The sequence below is a fragment of the Glycine soja genome, chromosome 1, assembly GCF_004193775.1.
Source record: "Glycine soja cultivar W05 chromosome 1, ASM419377v2, whole genome shotgun sequence".
NCBI classification, from domain to species: domain Eukaryota; kingdom Viridiplantae; phylum Streptophyta; class Magnoliopsida; order Fabales; family Fabaceae; genus Glycine; species Glycine soja.
Window position 1 is genome coordinate 2,584,164 of NC_041002.1, and position 27,816 is coordinate 2,611,979.

General features: G+C 29.4%; 1 pseudogene; it reads right to left on the reverse strand.

Annotated features, from left to right (window-relative positions):
- Window positions 1-16,097: 16,097 nt before the first annotated feature.
- LOC114406365 lies at window positions 16,098-27,664 on the reverse strand (annotated as a pseudogene).
- Between the last annotated feature and the right edge of the window lie 152 nt (window positions 27,665-27,816).

Here is a 27,816-nt window from a genome sequence, read left to right on the forward strand (position 1 = left end):
AGTTAGATTAGTTGATTAAAATTAAATTATTTTAGTAGTATTTGAATTTCAACTTTGATCAAAAATAATTTTTGATCAAATTTTATTTATTTTTCAATTAAATTTTAGATTAATCAAATTTCTCTCTCTGATAAATCAAAAGGATAAGAAGGAAAAAAGACTGATTACATGATAAGTTAAGTGTTTCTAACATATATAGCTGTCATGTCAGCAATGTGACTATAACTTCATAACTTAACGTTGAAACTTAAAATTTAAGGAATAAAAATATTGATGCAAAGAAATAATAAAGATAAAAATGTTAAATTTTTTATTTAGGAACCAAAAATATTTTCTAAAAAAAACAGGAACACAAGCATATTTAGCGCTATAAATTACTGTGAAATAGAGTAATAATATCATTTTAATATTTACTTATGTAATCAACATCATATTTTGTTCTAGAAAAGATTTGTTTATGTGAATGTGATCTAATCTAAAATATTGAAATGAATTGTAATGTCTAACCTATTTTTTTAGGTCAAAGCAAAGATCTTTTTATGTTATCCTACTGCCCATTTTTTTCCTCTTCAATATTCGAGAATCATAATTATTAGTTAAAAGTATCAAGACAGTATAATGTCCTTGAAAATCTTGGTACATGGTTACCCCCACATCAGTATTTGGGCATACACAACATCTTGAAGGTAATCGGATCGAATTTGAATCTACTAAAATCACTACATAATCCTCAAGCCTGAAGCATACATTGGGCAGAGGTTAAGTTATGGACATCGGTTGACGATATCACACGGAGACTACATATTTCAACACTAATTTATATTTATAAATATAAAAATTATTCTATAAACAATATAATATGTATATTTCTCCCTTTTCAATTTATCCAAATTTCTAATTCTGTTGATAAGAAAAAAAGTAAAGAAAAGAAACTGTTTTGGATATGGGAGGTGATGGGCAATCTAATCACATCAAAATCTGGAACGGCCCCCAATAATTGATGCAGAACGAAAGGGCCTTCATGACTCCTTACTCTGTTAACACGAGTCTTCAACAGCAACTTATATGTTATCATTTATCAACCCTGCTCTTGGATCAAATACTTTAGCCATCAATCATCCAATGCCACTGTCATATATATATATATATATATATATATATATATATCCCTACCCCATAACTTAATTTAATTTTTTTTCTATTTTAACACATTTTTTAATTTTAATATGTTAGACCAGACAATGCATTTTGGACCCATTAAGGGGAAAGATACTATTCGGTCCGAAAGGTCCTTTGTTAAGATAATTGTTATCATGTCACACTAACTGCATCCATTGTCGCTTTGTATAATCGCAAACTAGCTAAAATAGTTTAAGCATTTTTGAACTTTCAATTCATTGAGTAAGATAGACTTTAGCCAAAATAAGTTAAAAGGAATAAAGCATTCAACTATCGATGATAATTACTACACCGGAAGGTACCTTGACTACCTTGGTCTAATCCTTTTACAAGATCCAAATAACTAATCCATTACAAATTGAAGTTGCTTTGCGCCATTTCCTTATTAGGGAAATCCGATCCTTAACAAGAATGTTATTTTAAAAGAGTGATAAGGCTAAATAAGCCATAACGTGAGGGGATGACTTTTCCCTAAAACAAAAAATAAAGTGATTATTTCAGAGAAGATTCACATCACATGGATTTAACGTTTCATTTATAAAAGTAGGGTGGGAATTTAAGCGACACGATCGTTTCAACTTAGATACTTAAAAAAGGGTGGTAAGCAAGTTAAGCAACAACATTAATCGAGAAATTGTAAAAGCATGCTTTTTTTTAAGGATTAATTTTAAAATTAACATGAAAATAAATGAAAAACAAAAAGGAAAAAAGGGAAAAAAAAAAGAGATTGGGTGAAGGGGTAGATGGAGTTCATCATGTGATGTTCCAAAAACAGCCAAAACGGACGGATAGACGTCTGATGGGACGTTCTGACACACGCACACAGAGAGAGTACTCAATCTCTTTGTCGTGTCGTGTATGCGTGTTTCAGATTTTTTTTTAGTTTAAAAAATTCAATTAAATATGTTACATATAAAATATAATTTATTTGAAAAAAATTAACTAATTTTTATTGTTATGATTTTTATAAGAAAAACCATATCATTAGTATTTTTGTAGAAATTTACATTAATAATACGATATAGTATTATATATTAATATTTAATATATTATATAGTACCTTTGTTTGTTAATATAAATTCATAATTAGTAATTTATATAACTTTTATTAAACAAATTTATATCAACAAAGCCTGTTTTAATGTTAAATAGTTAACAAGTGACATATTTTTAGTAAGATAACGATTATTTATGCTAAACTAAAGACATAAAAATTAAAGTTTATTTACAATAACTTTTATATAAGTACATACAATTTAGTTGAATCGGTTTAAATTTTTACATGTTTTTATCTTAGAAGTTGGTGTTTTATGATATATTGTGTGTGTCAGCTGGCGGGAAACCGCAGATAGAACAAGACAGAAGGAGAAACACGCAACTTTTTACATGTACTGTGTATGTGTCACCAACCACAAAACCATGAATGAATGAAACCAACGACGATGCATCCCTCTCTCTCTCTCTCTCTCTCTCTCTCTCTCTCTCTCTATATATATATATATATATATATATATATATATATATATATATATATTCTCTTCGTTGCAAGCCAAAGCACCCTTCTCTTTTTTCTCATAAAAACGGACAATCACAGAGAGTCTCTCCATGAAATTAACTTGAATGGTGAATAATGAAGTGCTATTTAATTACAAACGGGACGGAAAAGTTCCCTCCGTTGAGATAGAGAGAGAGGGAATTGCGGGGAAAAGAGAAGTGGATAGTGACAAGACAAGAGAAACAATGGAACGACCGTGATTTGCATTTCTATATTCTGTTGCAGCTTTTTCTCTCTCTCTCTCACACACACTGCTTCATGTACTAAATTACTAATAACACATACACAAATACGACTTACACTGAAAACTGTGGCCCCCATACCACAACCCCAGATTGCTTGTCGCACCACCATCACCTCCATCCATTCATTCACCAACAACAATTCAACCAAATTCACTCTCTTTTCTTCACTTTTCCTGCCGTTTCCACTGTTTATATCATATCATAACATAATAATATTGACCACAGTAATATACAAGAATCATCTTTTTATTTTAAATATTTTATTAATATTTATATTTTTTTATCTTTTTTTATTATTATATTATATTTATATTTTTTTTTCTCTTTGTTAAATAAATTTTTGGATGTTCATCCAACATTTTCCTATTAACTAACATGAGCCAACATATATAAAGAATAGATAATTGAATATTTTAAGCACACTGACATATGTTCAATTTTTTTTATCGAATGTAAGAAAAAAATTTACTTAAAGAAATAAAACCTATTTCAATAATGCATACGTTTTAAGAAATTATGCTCATGACTTTCAATTATAATAATACTTTGTTTTAAGTAAAATATAACAATCTTGGGTTTATAATTCATATAACAAAGTATAATAATATCACTGACATAGTACAACACAATTTATAAATAGTTGAATTTTATAAGTATATTAAGAGAGGATCGATTTTTTATCGTATGTATGAAAGAATAAATTATTAAAAGAGAAAAAGTCAGACACTTTGCTATCATTAAAATATAAGAAACTTGGGTTTTTAATTCATATATATGAATGTTTGAAAGTCAGACATGATTGTTCAACTTACATAGTGAGTGAGCTTACTACCACGCAAACACATACACAGTCCTAGACACACATGTTCTTTCCCTTTCCCCTCTGAATCTTTTTCACGAAATTGGGTTTTGTATAGCATATACATATGTCCGCAAGCAAACTAGCTAGAAAAACACTCAGAAGTTAAGAATCATCATGCACATGACTCTGAACTGATCTCGTCATCACAGAGCCACAATAAGGACCACTTCTTTTTATGTGGCTAGAGAGATAAGGGCGTGTGTGTTTGCAAAGATATGTAGTGCACAAAAAGAAAGGGAGTAATGATCTTAACGTTTTGCTATCACCCACCAACCACTGTTAATTTGGCATGACCTTAGCCACACTAAAAATTAATAAAAACTAACTGTTCCATTAATTATTCTCTCCTAAGTTCGAATTGTAATACTGCTATTCATCGTTACTTTTAATTAGCACGTCTTCATATATGTACATTTTTAATCAAATTATCAACTGAACGTAACATTTTCTCAATCCTTTATATATATATATATATATACATATAACGTTTTCTCAATTCTTCTCACTCTTGGAAGGAAATCGAGAAAAAATCCAGCGTCTCAGACAAAAACCCTAGCAACTGACAATTGGCAGTACAGAGTGAGATGATGAAGACAATCCCAATAAAATAAGCTTTTCAAACAAAGGGGGATACGGAAGGTGAAATATACAAGAACAATGAGTAATTATAAATAAAAGAGCATAATATAAAGTGCTAACAATACTTTCTAATACTGGTTTGGCCTAAAAAAAAAAAATTCTAATACATCATTTTAAGACATGTTCTACTGTTAATTGAAGTCTATCAGAAACCTCAAAATATGAGTGAAAAACTCATTAAATAAAAGGTGACACTTATAAAATTTTATAATTTTTAATAAATTTTTATTATTAATAAATGGTGTAATAAAATGAATATGCTATTCACTTTTCTCATATTACAAATTATCTATGCACGAATTATGACGATATTACGTAAGAGATCATGCTTTTATTGTTTTTCTAATAAAATAAACAAAAATAATATGAAATGTGACGAAAATTAGCCACACGTCTTCGTTCATAATTCCATCAAAATGTTTTGTACCATTGATCATTTCCGAATATACAATGTTGTTTGTTGCATAGAATGCTTGAGAGGGAGCGAAAAGGCTAGTGGAACAACCAGGGGTTATTAAATGGGATATATCTTTTTGAGAGAGGGGGGTGGTCCTCTCTGTCTGCTACTTCGTTAGTTACTTTTATTTTTGGTAAAGATTAAATTTAGGGGAAGGAGATGGTGTCATAGTCCAAGGCTGAGAAACACTTCGGGTTATTTACTTAATCTCAAGAAAAGAAGTAGGTTTTGAATCTGAAATTTGTTACATACAAGACTTCTTTGTTTTGAGAGGGAATTTGATTCAGAAACATATTGTAATTATAATAAATTTTTATAATGTTTTTGTATGATTTATCTTATCATATGTATATATATATATATATATATTAATTTTATCTCATATTTCTATTTCTTCTCATTTTATCTCTCTATTATTTTTATTTTTTTAAAAATGTATAATATTGATGTCGAGATGCAATTTCTTTTTTATTGAAGACTAAATTCTAAAGAAGACAATAGGCTACTATATTTGGGCTGACATTGTCAAATGCTCAATCCACTTGCATCCAGCTTGCACCAAAATGGAAGATACCATTACCCGGTGACTCTTCACCTGTTCTTGCGTGCCCTCACCCATCCCTCGATGAATCATGACCACCATGTGTGAATTTATGACAACGGCATCATCATGTCCCTAAATTCTTAAATATATACTTATCTAGATTCCATTTCGTTTTGTTTATTTTCCCAAATCACATTTTTCATTATTTGGTACATATTCTACCTTGCGATTCCTACCAATAAGATAGGCGGAGTTTCTCTTCCTTATAATATTTCCTTTATTCTTTTCCCTTGTACAACATAAATATAATCCACACAATTTCCTTTTTCCATATCTTTGTTTTTGTCATTAATACAAATCCGATTATACCACGGCAAACATACACAAATGATAGCATATCACTAAATTTGAAATAAAAATTCTGATTTATTTGTTTACATGTATGTTTCTTTCTCACAATATACATAAATTGCCATCATTTTACACGGTTATATAGCATTATGTATGTATATGTATCTATGTATATTGGCCAAATTCAAATAAAATTAATATATGATCCACAACAGGTTAATTGATTTGATTTAATTCATTGGTTTTGAAAAAGAAAATTACTGTTTTGAATAATATTTTTCTTTTTTGGTATTGGTAAGGGGATCCCTTTGCACCCATTTGTTTTTCTTATGGTGGTTGGAACCTGAAGGGTTAACTAGTGTGATAGGAAGGCAATTGAACTTTGGATAATTCTTGGATTTTCAGGATGACGAGGGAAGTGTGTATCTATTACATTATGTTGATACTATTATAGATAGATGAAGTAGGAAAAATTCCGGGCTATAAAAATTGTCCTTAGAAGTTCTGATCTCATTTTTAATGTTGAAGTTAATTTCTACAAGAGTAATTTGTTTGGGATTAATATGGGTGAAAACCCACAAAATCCATGCATTAAGGAATGCAAGATGCAACATAAAGCACAATATCAGGGAAGAAAACCTCAAGCTGTTGTCCAAATTGGCTAGCACGAGAAAATCAGGGTGTAACAAATTCATCATACAAGAAACCTAACATACAGCCAATGTCGACCTCTAAGAAGTGATTAGCAATGGAAAAGAGTCGTTTGAATGCAAATGGTTGATCATGCAATTTTTATAAAAAGGCTCCTTGTTGATAGACATGTAAACAAACTTATTCGTATAAGAGCGTTGCTAAATAGTATGAAGAGATCTGGTTACAAAAATTTGAGGAAGAGGGTGTCAATACTTAAATCAAGATTTAAGTTAAAAAAATAAACAATTCAAGATTTTATGGAAATCATGGTGTTTAAATTGCTTAAACGTATACTTGAATCTTTTCATAACTTGGCCATATAAAAAAGATAAGAAGCTAACTAAACAAGACACACATACAATATAACTTGCCATCACAATCAAGTGTGAGGCTAATCATGAAAACAAGACTAAAACATCAATCTAAAGTCTTCAATCAACTTGCTAATTAACTTGCGATCACATCATACACTTTTTCTTCGCACAACAAATTAAATTTTACAATGAGCAGAAATTTTATTTTATTCAATTAATTCCTTTAATATGGCTATTTTAAAACTTAATTCTACCAAAATTTAAAACAAACTAAAAAAACTAGGACTTATTTGAATGTATTTTTATTCTTAATCTTATTTGCTTGATATTAATTAAAAATTGTTTTCTTCAACTAACTCGTGCCACTACCCCACTTCATAAATAATTGTATATAATTATTCTAAATCATGTGATTATTTACCCCAACTCATCCCCAGGTACGGAGAGAAATAATCGGGGAAAAGTGTAAAAGGGAGTCATTTTTAGCAATTGACACCTAGAGATGTTATTATTTTCTGAAAAAAATGGAAAAATAAATAAATAAAAGCTAGCACATCCACCCTTAGGTTGCCATCTACGTACCTTCCACCAAATGGAATAAAGAATTCAGAGGCAATGAGAACAAATACTAGGTAACCCTCAAAAGTCCTCTGAATAAAAAACTATATGCCAATATTTATTTAATGGGCCCAGAAATGATAGCAAGTTTAGACATAATATATACGGAGGCTAAAACTGAAGACATAATAATAATAATGCCCTACAAAGTTAAGGTTCATAGAGCGCACCGACATCACTTACCACGAACTTGTTAGAAATTTGGTAGGGAAGCAAACTACCGAATCATTTAACGGGAGAACTTTGAGAAGAAAAGCAATGATTTAATGCAACAGTGGAATTGCATACTTTTGGTTTTGTGGTATGACAATGCCATAATAAACTGGTTTAAATGGTTGTGGCCACTGTTATGGTACGATGAAAACACTATATATCACACTGTTCCACTTAAAATGAGATAGTATCCATAGATGGTAGAGGTACTCATATATTCCCTTAGTCACTGCACTTATTCCATGTACTACTAATTGGAAAAATAATAGAAAAACCAAAAAACGAAAAGCATGGAGATTTGTTAAGATGATGTGTAGCATAATTTTTTTATTCTATATAACTACACAACATTTTAATGTACAGTTTATAAAGTATGATTTAAATTGAGTATTGAACCTGTGAAGATCATGCAACTAATTATTTGTACAATACATCATCAACTTAAATCCATCCTAAAGCAACTTCAGAAGGTAATCGTTGGTAGACTCATTTTAAGAAATGTGGTTAAGAAAGAAAAAAATATCATGTGTTTGGTTCTTCTTACTAATAAAAATTACTAATCTTATAATTAATATTTATTGATAAAAAAATAAAATGTGGGAAATATATTAATGACTTGAGTCATTATGTTCATGAATTGACTTTTCATCTACTGATTCAATAGTAACTACGAGCAGAAGATCATTTTTCTTTCAATTATGTTTATGGGCAGTTGAGCATAAGCTTAAATAGTTACTCCACTTTGCATGCTTTTCCTAAAATAATTGCTTTGCTTTGGTTTCACTTTTTGCTTGCAGCTTTAATTTCATTTAAAGATGAAACTGTAAAGCGTAATCTTACGAAATGACATTCCCGCGTGCAAATGAAATATATATAAGTGGGTCATCTAGACCTGCTTTATGCAAAGTTAACTGGATTCCTTGATTAAGATTTTGTTAATAATTAAGAGCATTAACAGTTATGTAACATTTGATAAGAGTATCTTTAACAATGCAATTGATGAGAGTTGTAAATTCCAATATTCTATAAATTTTTATACTCCATAATAATTATATTATTATTATTATTATTATTAATATTCTTTTCTTCAATCCAATAACACTATAAAGTTTTTTTAAATGAACTTCACCATCTATTTCTAGAAAGCATTTTAATTATAAATGAGACCTAAAATATAGAAGGCAATGGTTACTCCATTAATCAAGTCATTATTTTTTCCAATGATTTGTGAGTTACTTAATAAGTTTCTAGTCTGACATAAAGTGAGAGACAACTACCATTGGAGTTACCCTAAGGTCAGGGCCGGGTCTATATATTTTATGACCTTTTGTAGGTGAGTCTTATCTATTTTTATTTTATTCTTTCACTTTTTTGTGTAAAAATTATTAATTAAAATTTAATATTTAAGTAATTAATATTTCACATTTCATCCAATACTAATTTATTCCACTACATCTTACAATATAAATGATCTCAAATTGAATCTTGAAAAAATTAATTTTTAATTTTTTTTTGACAATGACAATAATTACAAGTATTATTAATTATATTTTACAAACATTAGATTCATATAAAAAGGATTAATTTTTTAATATATTTAATTATTTTTAATAAGACATTAATTTTTTGTTGGTATTTCTTTTAATATCTTTAATTTAGGGAGAAAAATTAACACCAATAATATCAAATTAATACTCACTAAAACCTAAATTTAGTTCAAGATAAATATAATATTTTTACTAAAACCTAAATTTAGTTCAAGATAAATATAATATTTTTTCAATTCAGTTTGTTTTACAATTTTCAATTATTATGATTCAAATAAAAAGTAAAATGTAATTTTATATTTTACAATAAGAAAAATGTGTCATTTTCATCAAAATATACATAATTTTTTTATAATATTTAATCACTATATTCATTTTAATATGACTATTTTTTAATTTAAAGTAAATGAAAACTATTTTTTCTATAATTTTCAAATGAATTATAAACTTCTCAAATGATTTATAATAGATCTATGTACATACATATAATAAAATTTTATTATTTTACTATCAAAGTAATAATAAATAATATAATAAAATATATTACCTAATAATTTAAATTTAAATTAATTTTTATAAATATTTATAAATTAAGAGTTTGGTGGGAGGCCTAAGGCAATGACTTAATTGGCCTGCCTAAGGTAAATAACATGAATCACATGACACTACTTGATTCTATAAAAACAACCAAATTCTTAAATGATAAATGCATTTAGTACAAGATTTCTTCTGATCTCTATCTCTTTTCACATGCTAGAAACAATGCAGTTTACTTTCTTCATTTTGTGTCTCTAGTGATCTTCTTCACTAATATGTAAATTACATTAACAAATTTTCAATTATCTTCTTTTAAATAAAATATCATAACAATATTTCGTCATATATAATTATTTTATATTTTATCATTTCTTATATAAATACATCTTGGTTGATATTCTCATTTAAGATAATTTTACCTTTTTGTCTCTAATTATTATTTTAAAGTCCAACATTACTTTATCTTTTTTATCGGTATGGAACATTCACTACCATTATTAATGATTCATTCTCATTAGAAAATTTAATTAATATTTTTCTTTTCAGTTAATTTTTTTTACATTTATAAGCTGGAAGTGAAAGTCTTAGCACAGAAGAGGGAAATTGGATGAGCTGCCTCCAACTCGTGCAATGTCAGAGAGAGGAGTTGAATTAAAACCACAACAAAGCATACATTACGGGCCTGTCAATTAATCTAAGTCCATAGTAGATGATGGTCCACCTCAATTATAGGCCACGACCCAAATATGCCCCAACTTGCTGAGGTCATAAATTGCTATTAAGTACTAATGACACCGCACCGCCAGGCCCTAAACACCGGCCTAGATATATGGTTTTTCAACATTGAGAATGACTTTTTTTTTTCTTTCTCCCTAAAAGCAAAGTTTTTCTGCACTCAGAAGATTAATTTCCCAAAAAGTAATGTACCAATTAAAAGATAATTCCTCTCCTCACAAATATTGTTCTTTTACATAACTAGAAATCGAACCCATATTATATATTTAGAAGACTTTAAACTATTAGTCATTTGTTTCACACCTTGTGGGTACATTGAGAATGACTTCAAAGACTAGCAAATGATTTCTAGCCACAAGGCACATACATTATTCATTTAATTAGAAAAAAAATGAACTGATTAGAAGCTTCAGCCAAGCGTGTAGGGAGGGGAAATAAAGGAAAAAAGAAATGGGTTAGTAGAGTTTGTAATGATTAATCACTGCCCCCACTAGGGAAATTTTGAAGGATTCTTCTTGGTGAATGTCTCACTCTTAATTAAACATCTTTTTGACATTGTGAACTAATTATACAGATTATAATTACTAGTAAACGGTTCATGGTGCTTCTACACGTCAGTCCCACGAGCACTTTCAATGTTCTTGGACTTGAAAGTTCATATGATATTTGCATGTTCTTGAGACTTTTCACTCTGTTCTCCATTATTCATGTCAGGAGATAGCTGTAGGGCATGAAAGACCTATCTTACCATTGGAATTTGGAGAACGTGGGCTTTCTTTCAACTCTGATGAGGTCTTTGGCGTAGAGAATTTGGACATTAATGGAGAATAGAAGTGTGAGCTAAAATAATTTATGTGACAGATACAGAGATAATAAAAATACTGTTGTAGAAAATGTAAAATGTTTATATTGAATTATATAACTCAATTGATACGTTGTAGAAAAACTACATAGTGTACCTATAATAACTTCTACGAATATTAAATTTTATCAATTTAACCATGGCATTAAAAGTTTTCACGAAATAAATTAATTAGTTTATGAAATATCATATTATGTAAAAACTAATTAATACTTCAGATTATATTTTAACCTGTAATATGTTATTTAAAATATAAGTAACTTTTTATGATTAAATTATACAACTACAAATTTGTAGATTATAAAAAAACGATATAGATGATCATTAGGATAAAATCACATAATTTAATAGTTAAATTGATAAAATTCAACATTTATATATAAAAAAAAGTTCTTAAAAATATTATTTCAACATGTTTGACGCGTGTCAACTAATCGTGCATCAATCAAAATTTGAAAGATCTGGGAGTTGCTACAATTTTTATCCATTAAAAATGGGATGAGGAAATTCGACACTTTATCCTTTGATTAGTGTTGGAAAAATTAATTCCAATTTTCAAATATGAACTTAAGTGAGTGCAAATTTAATATATGTATAAAAAGGATAAAGTGTCTAATTTCCTCATCGCCAGCTTAACATGAGGAATTATGAATCTTATCTATGAATCTGACTCTTAGACAGCTTAACTTGCAGTTTATTCTCCAGGGAGTGGAACAAACTCATCCTAAGGGTATGTTTGATTTAGAGAAAGAAAATAAAAAATAAATTTTTGAATTAGAATAGAATATAAAAGGTGTGAATCCTGGCTACATAAAAAGTACAAAATTTGTCTTCTATTTCTCCCCTTTCACACTAAACCAAACACAACCTAATGCTCCTTTGATGGATACATGATTCAGTCTTATACATGTAAGGATTGGTCTTACTTTTCACCACACATTAAGAGAGGGTAACCATGTAGCTGACAGGTTGGCTAACTATGAAGCATCTCAAGACAACCTCTGGATCGTGTTTGATGCTTGCCCCCTAGTTCAAGTGTCCATTTGTTAGTAGGCGTTTAGTTTGTTCGTGTTAGATATAGTTGTTCTGTATTTTCTGTCTTTTGCATTGTTAGCTGTGTTTTAACTTTCTGAAGCATAAAAAAAATAAAAATAACGAGAGTTAGTGGAGAAATGGGACAAATGAAGTTTACTAAATCACATTTGTAAATAGAGTTATTCACCACTAGAGGTCCTTGTGAAGTGAAAAAGTATCGTACAAAGTGAGAAGGGGTTGTGTAATAGGCAAGATTTTCTCAACTTTATCTAGAAAACTTGTAATCGTATTTGAGATAGTAAATATTTATTGAAATGTTCTTAGAGACGTGGATAAGAGGGACTTAACTACATTAAATTGATATCTTTTGCTATTTTTATTTGTGATATTATTTGTGAATGCTATCCTTTCATCCTTGGGTCTTTTCCCTAACAATTGACTACGATTACAGAAAGTATTCACTAATTAAATTATCCTTTTTATGAATGATTATCTATTAATCTAATCGTAATTCTTAAATTAATATGGTCCTTTATAAACTTGTAAAGTTGACGCAGTGGTATAAAGTTCTGTTGTGTTCACATGTGAGATACCGATCTATTTAGTGGAAAGTTCGTGTTTGATTTTTTCTGTATGCAAAATTTGCTTGAGCGAGATTCTGATCTAGTGGGTTGGAGAATGCTTCTCATGGCTCAAGAACCTCCTTACTATGCGTACACCAAGACACATGTAGGTGCAAGTATGAAATAGCATGAAAGCATTTTGTTAGTAACAAACACCAGAAATCAAGGAATTGGCCTCAAATGAACCTCACCAATCATCACGCAAAAGTGTACTCAGATTCGGCTGTTAATCTTCTTACGAATGGGTGCTATTTCTTTCAACATTGTTATAATTTGATTATGAGGATTCATGATATTCATAAGCATTGGAGGAACATTACTTGAATCCATGTGCTGTGTGAAGCTAATCAAGTTGCTGACGGTGTCGATAAGCAAGGATTGCAGCTTTCATCCCAGAAATATATTTTTGAATTTGCTCCAGATTTTATTTGTAATGTTCTTAGAGCTGATTTAGCTTTATTTCTTTTTCCTAGAGGATTCGTGTTCCTCTGTGTATTATTCACACACACACACAAAAAAAAACACCCTAAAGAAATACTATTCAGTATATATATACTATGCAAATTCCCATAGCTGACTGAAACATCAAACAAGGTAGAGTGCACAACGGCCTGTCAATAACCCGACTCACCGATAGCATCAATAATTTAAATGAGCATGTAAGCTCATAAAATTGAACAACTTCATAACCAAAATATATCCTTTCCACTACATAACAAAATAAATCCCTTCCACTACATAGCAGCTGCAAAATATATCAGATGCAGAATAAATCAAATCCACTGCATAACAAAATAAATCCTTTCCACAATATACCAAGTTGCAATTTCCTGCTCAAGCTTAACACCATCTACTAAAATACTTCAAAACGAGCTCCTGGATTGTGAAACATTAGAAAATTTTGTGCCAACCATATTGACCAAATAATAGAAAACTATACAACTTGCCACCTGATTCAATTAGCCAAATTAACTTGAGTGTTATTAGTAATACTGACCTAATGTCCCACTAGCTCAAGCACTCTCACCTCACATCTTTGAAAAAAATTCACATTCCAAATACTAGTGAACAACAGTTTTGACTTCCTTAAGGCAACCTTTACACATGAATTTATTGGTTTGAATAATACCTCCATATGCTAAGTTCTTAAGGGAAGGAATGTGGTCTTGAGCCAGCTTCCAAATACAAGATTGAACCTTTAGTGGTGCACATGTCAATGACTGTTAAGGAAAAAGAGAGAGAAAGCAAGAAATAATAGGTTTATAAGTCAATTTTTCTATTTAATAGAAGAAAAATGAAAAAATGAAAATTTTGAAATTTTGTTTTTATAAGTCAATTTTTTATTTAACTTTTTTACCAAATAAAATAAAGTAATAGTATATGGTTATTCATAACTTTTTCTTCTCTCTTTAAAAAAAAAAAGTGACCACCTCTGATAAACATTATTTGAAAATAACTAATGTAAATCATCAAAATAGTAATTTTTTAGCCTCTTATCTTAATACAAATTGTTTGATAAGTTATTCAAGGAATAGGTAGTTTAATCAACAAATTTAAGCTCTAAGGGATTAAGGTTTAAATAAGTTTACATGTTAATGATAATATATGAATTTTAATTAAATGAATGAGGATTAAGGTTTAAGTAAGTTTATATGTTAATGATAATATATGAACTTTAATTTAATTGAATGAATGAGTGTTGTATCATGTGAAAGGAGGTTTTAATGAAGTTAAATCCCAACATTTATTTTTATCATATTTGTTTAAGTCAATTTTTTTGAGCGTTCATGAAAATTTCCCAAAAAATGTTTTATAATTGGTCTTAACGATTGGTTCGAGTTTTAAAATCCTGAGTGAGTGCCTGCGAAAAGAGAGAGGGGGGGGGGGGGGGGGGGGGTGGAGAAAGGGAAATAGTATAAGGAAAAATATAATTTATTTTTCAAAATTGAATGAATATTCTGAGCTATACAAGCTAATTATGCCTATAATTAAAACTAATGCTTTGAGAATGAAACTTTAAGATATAAAGTGCTTAGAAAGGCGTTGGGTGGCACACCGTTTTCTTATGTGTCTTTGGTCACTCCTAAATGGATCAACCCAACTTTTATCTTCAGAATTCAGAAATAGCTTCATTCCACCGCTCTTGGAAGATTTCAAATTCCCATGTTGATTGCCTTCTTATTTGCTCAATCCATACGTTAAGATGAAAATAGTGTCATTTGCAATGCATGTTACTCTTTGGTCAATACCACAACAATTGAGTTTGAAACTAAGCTTAAAAACCTCACCCCAGTTCGCACATCAATCCCCACTCCACCTTGTTTCTACTTAGGAAATGATACAAAATAAAAAATAAAATGAATATTAGGAAATATTAGGATTATTAATGAAATAGGATTAGAGACAAGAACCACATAATATCATTAAAACTGTACCATAGTTATCTTTTGTAGTTTTGAAACCCGCAGAAAAAGAAACAAAATCTATTGACATGAAGCAAATGATCAACAACAAACTACTAAAAATGGTAGAATAATCCCTTTCACAGATGCTCAGTTAATTGCAACAAAATTATTAAATCTAACTGTTATACTGATATCAATACAAGAATGTCTCTTAATTCTTAACAATTACCAATTACATTTACATTTCCATACCATTTAAATGTCTCAAATATTCAATATATATGCATAAAAAATGGTTTTGTTGTCGAGGATAAAAAGTTTTTATTAAGAAAGAAAATAAATCTGAGGGCTAATGTTAATAAAACTGTATAAAAAAATCTGGGAAATTTTTGAGAGGTCAGATCAAATAGATAATATCTAATCGTTAATTGGCAACAAAATAGCAAACGACACAGCTTTACTGGTGCTATAATTCAAACCAACAAATTTGTCCAGACAAATGAATATAGGGAGAAAGTAACACTTTTCTGTAGATAACAGAATGATATGTAAGAAACCATGTTTGTTCTTAAGTTTAGTGTCACAAGGAATTTGATTCAAGTTACAACTACTGAATATTGAAAAATACCATGTTGGAGCAGTGACATAGTACAAATTATGAAAGCTAGCTGAAACAAATGACTTCAACAATTAGGAAAGGAGGAGGCATATACCTTTGTCATTCTGTGATCACTTCCACCCAGAGTTTGTATTCCCTTATGAAAAACATATTCGCTATCAACAACTCCCACTTTTTTAGTTCGATGTCCCTGGAAAAATGACATTCATCTCACTAATGATATACTTGCCATGCATAAATGGTAGCTAAAAAAGTAAAGGCAGAGCAACCTAGTATACAACTGTTTGATTGATTAAATATAAATTGAATAGATCAACACGTGTTCAAAGAATATTCTACGAAGAAATAAAATAATTTACAACTACAACCTCCAAAAGTGTCTAGAAAATGCATATTTCTCACCTGTGCACAATATCCTAGTTTCATATCCAATCCCCATCCTTGGACAAGGTCATTTTGGAGAAAATACAATTGAGCACCAACATAGTTGATTATTTTCATCCATTAGTTATCTATAACAAAAATGAAAAATTGAATTCTAAAAATTTCATAACAAACAAGGTTAAACTTCATCAGGAAGCCCACCAAAATAAAATGCAAGTAAATGAGAACAAGTTTTCTTTTCAGCAAACCTCATTTCAGAACACCTTTTGGCAAACATTTTGCTAACTTTCAAAAAAAAAAAATAATACAACTAAAAACAACAATAATAAATTTTTGGACAAAAAATAAAAGTTGTCCATGGTGTGTTTCACAGTAGTACAATTACAAGATTAGAAGAAACAAAAGTTATGACGAGTTTGAAAGGAGTTTGCAACATGTCTTTGGTTCAATCTCAATAGGAATGTGTCTATAAACTGGTTTGAACTGAACTGTTTCCAAACTGTACCAAACTGAATTGATTTTTGAACCTAATCGATTTGATTAAATAAAACTGAAATTGTTTTTTTAAATCGGTTTGAACTAAACTAATTTTAAAATCAGTTGGGTTCACTTGATAACTGAATTTATTTTCTAAAATTGAAATAAGTTCGGTTTTAAAAACCAATTTGATATCAATTTAGTTCTTAAAACTATTTCAAAACCAATTTAGTTTCAAACTAATTTTTCAAAATCAATTTGTTTTCAAATTGATCTTTTAGAATCAATTCAGTTATAAATTGATTTTAAAAATTAGTTCTCAAATTTGGTTTAAAAACTAAACTATTTAAACCAATTTAAAATCGATTTGATTTTTTCGGATTTTTGCACACCCCTAGATCTTAGATTTAATATTAATATGTATCATGCCAATAATATTACCTGTATAAGATGCCAAGTACAGTACCAGGCAAATCGAGAGAAAACCGGAGCCATACCTTCCACAAACCTACATAAGTTGTATTGAAGTTTTTGTGTCATTCACAACACAACATGCATGCCAAGCTTTATCATAAATCACCAAAAAGAATTTGTCTCATCGTACTTGTTATTGTGCTTTCAGAAGTAGAGAGAAGGAAAACATAGTATATTACAAAGTAGTCAACTAAACCATAACAAAATCATCTTGATGGTACATGGAGGGATGATAAAAAAAGCATCAACAAGATCCAACACAAACATCTTAAAATATTACACAACTCTACCAAGTTCAAAGAAAGTAACAGTTATCCAGTGCACTTGAATCTGAACACCTTGCACTGCCTTTGCGTTCATAGACTCTTCTGCTTCAATGAAACACCAAATGTAAGTACAAAAAGCATTGTTTAGCAAGTTCATATGGATAGTCTAACAAAAAAAATCACCTACGAAATTTCTTGGTTCTAGCTCTTACTTACTGTAATACTATGATGTATCTTTGTTGAATGTGGGTCAAGAGCTGGTTGAGATATTTCCAAACCTTCTTGCTTTATAATTTCAATATATCTGCACAAGGAAGCCAATATTGATTCCTTTTTTTATTTATTTGATGAGATAAAAGCATGTAGAGAGGCTACTGACTAGCCTTAAAATTAGAACATGTTTAAGAATAAAAAACCAACCTCTTTTGTAAGATACCACCCTAGACAAGCCAAGATTTGTTAGCAACCAAATGTAAGCTTAGCAAACCTAATAAGGATAATATACATCTTATAATGTGTTGTAGAAAATTCAGAGTCAGATTTCATTCAGCTATCAAATTTTAAAAGGGAAAAAAACTAATATATAACTTGTAATCAAATAAAATTGGATTCTTTTTTCATAACATTTACACCATTACTGTAGGTTCCTATTAGCCTATAAAATGATAATCATTCACATCCATGGCAGACTGCACACAAATACCAAAATAATAAGAATAGCAGAAAAACAAAGAAGCATCCCTTCATACCTTGAAGGTGAAAAATGTTCCACCCCTAGATCCTCATCCCACAGAAAGATATAATCATAAATAGAGACTATATTCGGATGTTGAAATCTTTTTGCAAACGACCTGACGAAGAACTCATGAATTAATATGTAATTTTCATAAAATTAAACCATCAACTGCATATATAACTAAGTACGTATACACAAGCATATAACATTAGAGAGGATTCTGTCCTGCTTCATAAATTATTTATTTCTTTTGTCTATGTTTATTTCTTTTATTTCTTAGATTTTAGTTAATTAAATCATTTATTAATGATATTTTAAATGAATATGTTAGGTTTAAAGTTTAATTGGACTAAAATAAAAGAAAAAGATTAAAATATATGTAAAATTGAAAATTATAGCAAAATTAATTAGCAAAATGGAAGACTAAAATTATATTTAATAATAATAATAATAATTCATATCTAATGAGCTATAAAGTCATATTCAATTTTCTAAAATTATAATCCTACTTAATTGTATCTTTTGATCCTCATTGTTTAAGTTTAGATTCATCGATTATAATTTAGTGATCTAACTCATTAAAAAAAAACTTATTTGCTTTATACTTAAAATATAATTCTTGGAAGGTATAAATTTTTTTAAAAATATTCAATAAACTTTCTATATTATCACTAAGCAAGTGGAAGCTAATCACTTACATTAATATTTTTATAATTAATGCTCTATTATTCATGATATCTTTTTACTTGAAAATATTTAAAATTTCTTTTAAATATTAGTGTTGAGAAGAGTCTTTATTTATTTTATAAGACTATGATTTATTTGTTTAAAATTATTTTATGAATGATTATTTTGGAATTTGATATTAGATAAAAGTGAAAATAATTTAATAAGGAGAGAAATTAAGAAATACAAATATTTTATTTTTAAGACTTCATGAAATTTTTATTTAGATTATTTTGAGAATTTTTAAGTTTTTATATATATAATATTGCATGCATTACTCTAATATATATGTTCGGGTAACAATGCTCTAAAGTGCACTCCTCTCACTTTAAAAGAGAACTAGCTACTCAAAATAAATATCAAGCATCATAAAATATTATCATCATCCAAAATAAATCATTAAGAAGATGTTAGAATCAACATAATAGTTAAATAATTAACATAGAGTATTAGAAAAAGATTTTGAAACTATCTTTTTTCTATCCTGGATGAACATGAGAGAGAGAGAGAGAGAGAGGATCCTCTACTAAATGTTTCATGTGGTTGTCTAGAAGCCCCACTACGTTAGCACTTTGTAGTAGTTAACTTTGACGTGTTACTAATGGTGCAAGAAAAATAAAAGATGAAGGAGAAGTGGAGTGAGTGTGAGGCAGCAGAAGAGAAGAAGCGGGTGAGAGAAAAATAGTGGTTGTGTGTTTATGAGAAGCTTTAAAGAAAAGAAGTGTACATAATGGGAGATTAAATTAAAACAAAAAATTATTTTATCCATAACTAATGGATTTTTTTGCCTCAAATAAACTTTTTTTTAACCAATTTTTATGTTTTAGTTACACGATTTTTAAGTTTTAGTTATCCAATTTAAAACATTGTATGTTATCTTTTTGGAAACTTCCTATTTCACTAATAATTATTTTAGTTTGTAAAATCAGTAAAGTTAATGGCTTTTGGGCTTTGGAAATTGCTAAATCCACTTATATATTTGCTAAATACACCTCTCATATATAATTTTATTTTATTTTATTCTCAAAATTATCCCTTTGCAAAACCAAATTTCAGAAAGTGTTACTCGACAATGGTGTCGCAGAAGTAGAAGTGACAGACCTAGATGTTAGGGGTAAATTCGAGGCAAAAACACCAAAAGGGGGCACTTTTACAAATTATTTACCAAAAAGGGGCTCTTTTGCAATTATTTCCAGGAGGGGTCTGTTTTTTTATTGCAAAGCGCCCCCCACCCAGGCGCTTCTACTGTGCACGTGACACATGGCACAGGGAGGTAGCGCCCCTGACGCAGGCGCCTTTGGTAGTGCCCAGGGGTCAGGCACTACTGGTGGCGCCCCTGCTGCAGGCGCTACGGCTAGCGCAGGGCAGCCAGGCGCCTGCCCCCCCTCAGCCTCTTCTTCTCACACCCCCCAGTCTCTTCCCACACCCCCCCACCCCAAAATTTTATATTTTTTATATTGTTTATCAAAAATTTAAATTTTGTTTCATCTTTCTTATTAGTATTATTTGTTATTTTTTTATATTCCCACACCCCCCACCCCAAAATTTCAATAAGATTATTTTTTATACACTCTAAATTGTATATTTTTTAATTTGTTTATCAAAAATTTAAATTTTTTTCATTTTTATTATTAGTATTATTTGTTATTTTTTTATGTTTTATTATTCTCTCTTTTGAAGTATATATAAGTACATTTTCAATAAAATACATTTTCACCTAAAATACATTTTGAAATCCTAAAATGTTTTAAAATGCTTTTTGATTTGGTCAATTCTTTTTTTATTTGGCCATTAAATTACGTTAGAGATAATTTTTATTTATTTTTATTTATTTGTCGTTTCAATCTTATTGTGCAATGCTTTTAAAATAAATAAAAATAAATAACCATAATATTAATGACACATAAATCAAAAGTGATCTCTAACGTAATTTAATGGTCAAATCAAAAAATAATTGACCCAATCAAAAAGCATTTTAAAACATTTTAGGATTTCAAAATGTATTTTAGGTAAAAATGTATTTTATTGAAAATGTACTTATATATACTTCAAAAAGAGAGAATAATAAAACATAAAAAAATAACAAATAATACTAATAATAAAAATGAAAAAAATTTAAATTTTTGATAAACAAATTAAAAAATATACAATTTAGAGTGTATAAAAAATAATCTTATTGAAATTTTGGGGTGGGGGTGTGGGAATATAAAAAAATAATAAATAATACTAATAAGAAAGATGAAACAAAATTTAAATTTTTGATAAACAATATAAAATTTTGGGGTGGGGGGGTGTGGGAAGAGACTGGGGGGTGTGAGAAGAAGAGGCTGAGGGGGGGGGGGGGGGCAGGCGCCTGGTTGCCCTGCGCTAGCCGTAGCGTCTGCAGTAGGGGTGCCACCAGTAGTGCCTGACCCCTGGGCACTACCAAAGGCGCCTGCGTCAGGGGCGCTACCTCCCTCTGCCACGTGTCACGTGCACAGTGGAGGCGCCTGGGTGGGGGGCGCTTTGCAATAAAAAAATAGACCCCCCCGGAAATAATTGCAAAAGAGCCCCTTTTTGATAAATAATTTGTAAAAGTGCCCCCTTTTGGTGTTTTTGCCGTAAATTCGATGATGCCGAAGGGTTTGAGAACAATGTGATACATGCAACAAAGATATGTTAGTTAGTAGATAAGAAAAGAAAAGAAAAACAGAAATTGATATTAAATAAAGATATGTTATTATTATTGATTATTATTGATTATTATTATTATTATTATTATTATTATTATTATTATTATTATTATTATTATTATTATTATTATTATTATAAAACATTCAATTTTTTTTTAAAAAAATATCACGTCTGTGGCAACTAGCAAGTAACAACTAAAAGCAATGCAGCCAATAGAAATAGCAATTTCCGCTCAAATATGCTCATTTTGAAGATGAAATAAATAGTATTAGTATTTCTCTGCACTTCTTCCCATTTAGGTGCAATCAAATTAACTGCGCACACATCGTAACATCCACTCATTTCTTTGCTATTCTATTCTTCCCCTCTCAATTTAGCCACAACCAAACCACCCCTATATCCGAATGGTGAAATCTGTTGTCACTTTTCCCTTCTACTATAAAATGAATGAAGCTAAACAATTGACATTGGGTAACTATGTAACCTAATTCAATCTAAAATATTAGGTTCAAAGGTTGGAATTGCAGTGGCCTAGAATTTTGTTCAGTCACGGCAATTCCAATCCTTCTTTTGAAGTATTATTCATTCTGACTACTAGCTGTCAGTTTCTTTTGTGCTTTATTACTACCAGATAAATAACGGATATCATAGGGTCACTTTTACTAGCTAGATGTGTGTCTGCATTTTCTTGGTCTAGCGTGACACGAGGGTCTCCTTGACCATGCCCATTAAATGATGATGCTTTGGAAGGAACCCATTCGTCCTCTGATGTAATGCAGAGGAATCTGAAGTTCGTGTTCCAATGCAAACAAGAAACTGTTTCAATTGGCTTAATTCCTACGAATCAGAAATTAGTAGTAGTAATAATACACAACGTCGTTTGTTGAACGGCGTTTGCCATTATATTATTAACGTCCAAATTTACGGTGGGAAAGGTAAGTTTATAATATGCTACTTCTACTATTGTTTAGACACGTATATATTATGATTGAGGTAGCTTAAAATATACTGGTTGGTAACTAGGTATTCGAATTCGAGGTTCTTGGTCATCCACTTGCACTTTCTGTGTTATAATAAATCTTACTACATTTATTAATCTACGAGAAAAATAAAACAGAAACAAAATTCACAATATATCTTATATAAATAAGAATAATGATCATTTAATACCTTTTAGGTTACGAGAAATATAGAAAGATATACGAATTTGAGTGCGAAAAAAAATATAATTTATATAAAAGTTAGTAACTTTTATTATAAATATTTTTGTGTGCTTTCTTAGAAACATAATGCTCCGAAAGTACACTGATAAAAAAAAAAATACTACGAAAGTACGAAAGACGATTAATCGGGAAATGTGTCGATTAGCATATTTTTTTCCACGGCTTTGATGACCTAATAGGAAAACTTCAAACTACTGCCTTTCCATTTCTTGTGGACTGAGGCGAATGCCTTTATGTTTACTTTTGTTTTTAAGTGTGTTTAGTTTATGAGAACAGTAAAAGGATTGAAAGTGAAATGAAAAGAAAAAAAAAAGGCCGTTTGGGGAGAAAAAGTAGAATCATAATTTTTTAAGTTGTTAACTTAAAAGAAAAATTGAAAAAGAAAGAAAGTTAAAACTTTTATTTTACTTTATTCGTTTGTGTATAGATTGTAAGAAAATAAAATAAAACATGTTTTAAATGACATAAATATCTTTAGGAATAAATTATGAAAAAAATAAGAACAATTACATTTGGTCTTTTAGCAAAAAAATACTACTTTTTCACCTTTATCCCCACTTTTGGGTAGATAGAATATTAACATGGGTCTCCCTATTGATTTCCTTCCTTTCACTTTATTGAACAAACCAAATGAGTAGAAATATTTTTATAAAATAAAGTACTAGTATAATACTTTTTATTATAAATTAAAATTTATTAAAAATTATAAAATCATAAGGAAGACTTGTTAAATAAGAATTGAGATGTACATTTTTCTTATTTTTAATAAATTTTAATTAATAGTAGAAAATATATTTAAAAGAATGTATTATAAAATGTGTTGCTAATATTTTTTGTTTCAGCACATATGCTTTTTATCTTTCCCCAATCATTCTTCTCGTAATCTATCCAATTAAACAAAGCATTTTTGTTAAAGGTTATACTTTTCTTTGTTAATTAATTCTCTAAAATCTAAAAAGGATTTATGAATCATAGAAAGAACAAAATTAAAATAAATAAATTGAAAAAACCTCTCTTAGGAAACATTTATTTTAGAAAAATATTATATGATAAAATAAATAATTCACTTTGTAAGTTGTACTCACCCAAGCGAGGACCAACAATTTAACACATGCATATGGAAGCTTATTGTCACTTTAGTCTTGTTTACCTTTTATGCTCAATGTTAAAGAGTTGTGTATCCTCCTGAATTTAGACCAATTCAATGGATTGAATATTTGTCAAATATTGGGCATTAAATTTAGTCTATGTACAACTTAATTAGTAATTTCTTTTTGATTTCTTTTATTTAATTAGACGAAAGAATTTTTTATGCTTAATATCAAGTTCCAATAAAAAATAATTTAAGGAAAGTGTTAATTTTTTAATTATAAATAACATAATTTAATGAACTTAACTAATTTTTTTTAATAAGTGAAAAATATGTTTTTTTTTTATATAATCGATAGACAAGAGTGGAGTATTTAAATCAAGGGAAGGATGACAAAATCACAATTGATCACTATGATGGTGGAGATAATTATCCCCTTAGTTTGATATAATTAATCTCCATGCACGTGAGAGAAATAGAAATAACATATTTTTTTATGGATCTAACACAATCAGTTTTCAAACCTATCTCTCCAAGAGACAAAATCACAATTGATCTTTCATGATTGGAATATAAATAATGCAATATAAGTTTAGATGGCAGTCACAATTGTGTAAAACAAAATTGCCTTGACATCTATTATAAAGAAAAAAGATAACATAAATTTCATAAAGGCAGTTTGAACACTTATAAAGATGACATCGGAAATATTAGTGAAATTAAAGAATAAATTATATGTTTTTAGTATAAAAAAAAAAGAAGGGATGCAGGGGAACAAAAGGATATTGAAAAAAATTGTGAAGAAAGGGTCTTATAATATTTAATATTTCGGAGAATATAATTTTTAACTTAATAATGTTGGGTGATACAAATAACCCACCTCGATTGATAAAAAATATTTTTGTTATTATTGTTACGATCGATCGCAATTTATAATTTAACATTTTAATTTACCACATAAATAAATAAACAATAATGAACGTACAATAGTGGAAATGGATAATATTTTTAGCGCTACGAGTAAGATTGTAAGACACATGTCGCAAACAAATATACCATCTAGTTATATTACCCAATTATCGTATAATTCCTCATGATATTGACTTAAAAGCATTTTTGTCACTCGAAGAAATAACGTTATCGTTTCCTTCACAATGAAAATATCTTTTCATAACAAACAAAATGTACATTTCCTTTATATAAAAAAACAGTATCACGGGAGAAAAAAGAAAACAAAGCTCAGCAACTTCGATCTTTTTGTTTTCCTCTCAAACTAAATAACTTAAAAATCTACTTCATTTTGTACATATTTTCTATTTTCTTCTATTTATTTATGTTCTACTTTTTATCTATCTAAATATAACGTAATGGAAAAGAATATTATTTTTCTTTTAGTTATAGTACTGCTATGAAAATTGAAATTGAATACTTTTTCGAGTTGAATTTTTTTATCCAAATATTAGTAATATAATTTAAACTCGATTTTAATTAAAACCGTATTTATAAGTAAATATAATTAATTCATTTCTCATTTATTTTTTATCTTATATATTACTCTCTAAAATTAAAGAAAAACTGTGGAGTTGTAAAAGACATTTTTATCCAATTATATACTTGTATGCGTTGGAAAAAGTCATACAATTAAGTATTATGATCCATATATATAAAAGCGTAGTACAATGCAGAGAGTAAAAAGAATTGAAAAAGAATGTAGTACAATGCATTTCAGGAAAATAAAAACCTATGATATGTATATTTTTTGTTTTCTTCTTCTTTTAGTTGTCCTTACGTTGATTCAGCGCGATCGAACATTCCACATTTCCACTTCTCATAAATTGTAGTAGATAGTTCCACCACGAAATAGAAATGCAGGCATTTTATTAATAAATAAACTAGCTTTCAAGTCCTTTCAAATGAGGAATATATTTTAAATGAGATGAAACCATGATAATTCTACTCATTTCTGGGCATGCGAATTGCGATCGAGAAACCTCCTTTTCCGCTTTGTTTTCCACATATTTTACAAGCAAAATCGGACAAACAAAAAGAATTGCAAAAGTCCAAAATAACTGGTATTATTAAGAACTTGATAATTGCCAGCTTTTGCCAGCTCCTAGTTCATCATTAAAAATACATACACAAACCCTAGTGAAGACTTTGCCCCTCATAGTCTGAAAAATGACAACGGGATACATTGGATTTCCCCATTTTGTCACATGGTCCTCTTATTCCTTTCATGCCACATGTATTGTTATGTAGCAGGCTCACTCTAGTTCCAGCTGCACATTCCTCCTCCAACTCCATCTCACTCTAGTCCTCTATCATCATGTGCTCAACAATACCACCACCACGACAACAAAACATGCATCATACACTATTTTCTTTACAAATATTATCGTATACATTATATTATTTGGAGTTGAATGCTGAACATGTAACATGTTAGTTGTTTTCCATTTGCAACACCCAGTTTAATTTTTCTTTTTCTGTGTCTGTCATTCTAAATAAGTATTTCGATTGTTGGTACAAACTACAACTACTTCAATTAATCATTGTTGGTACGACTAGTTTAAATCATTCTTTGTCTCTTTCTACACCATTATAAATATGTGTCTAAAGTATATCAATAATGAAAGGGTAATGTATCCAGTTTTTCAAACAGAAAATGCAAATTTACCGAATAAAATTATGTTACCATTAGAAATAGAGAAAGGATCTAATGGAAAAGGGTTAGGCAGTTCACTTAAGAATAATTAGCATTTAGTTTGATTTTTTTAAGATTCTGAAATTCTTTATAGATAATAATTAACAAAAAAGTTGTTATCGGGCAAAAGATAAGACACGAGTGGCCTCAACGCGGGCGAAGTACCCCGCGTTTTGACCTTATTTACGACTACAAGACTGAACCCATCAACGGACTAAAAAGAACACACGTGTGTGCTTTTGATCAAAGGTTAGAACACGAGGGCACCCTAGTAAAATCGTAGGATGACTTTATGAGTTGTTGAAAAGTTATGGTCTTTTGAAAGAAAGAAAAAGTACGAATAATGATATACTGTTTTAGTTTGAAAAATAAAAATAAGAATTTTTCTTTTTTCCTTTGTCTTCCATTTAAAATTCAATTTTGTTTTTCTTTTCTTTAATTCTTAAATAAATAGAGCGTTAGAGTAAAAAAGCTTAACACGGAAGGAAGTGTAGTAAGATTAGAAAAAATGGCTGGAAAAACGCCGTACAGAGGGGTGGCGGAAGACAGCGACCGCTCACTGACCCTCTGAACCGACACGTGTCCTGATCCAAACGGGGTGTTCAGGTAATATTTCACAACTACAATGGACAAAAAGGCAAACCAAGTACACACATTCACAAAAAAAAATAAAAAATCATAGTGCACAATGTAAAATCCTCAATTTGGCCACAGCATCCACATCTGCCAGCTAATATTTGCCACAATTACACAAACATAGCAAAAAAAATTGTCCTACCAGCTAACCTGTCCCAAAAAAATATTCAAATAAAGAAAAAAAAAAAGAAGCAATCGAGTGTTAAGTGTTGACCCATTATTATTACTCGCATCACACCCATGACTTAGTCCACGATATAATGTAAAAGTGGCCAATGGCCAGCAAGATAGTACAGTTACAACATAAATAATGAATTAGATAAATGAGTTTAATAATTATATATTAATAATATTATAATATTGTAACATAGCATAAATTATTATTTAAATTATT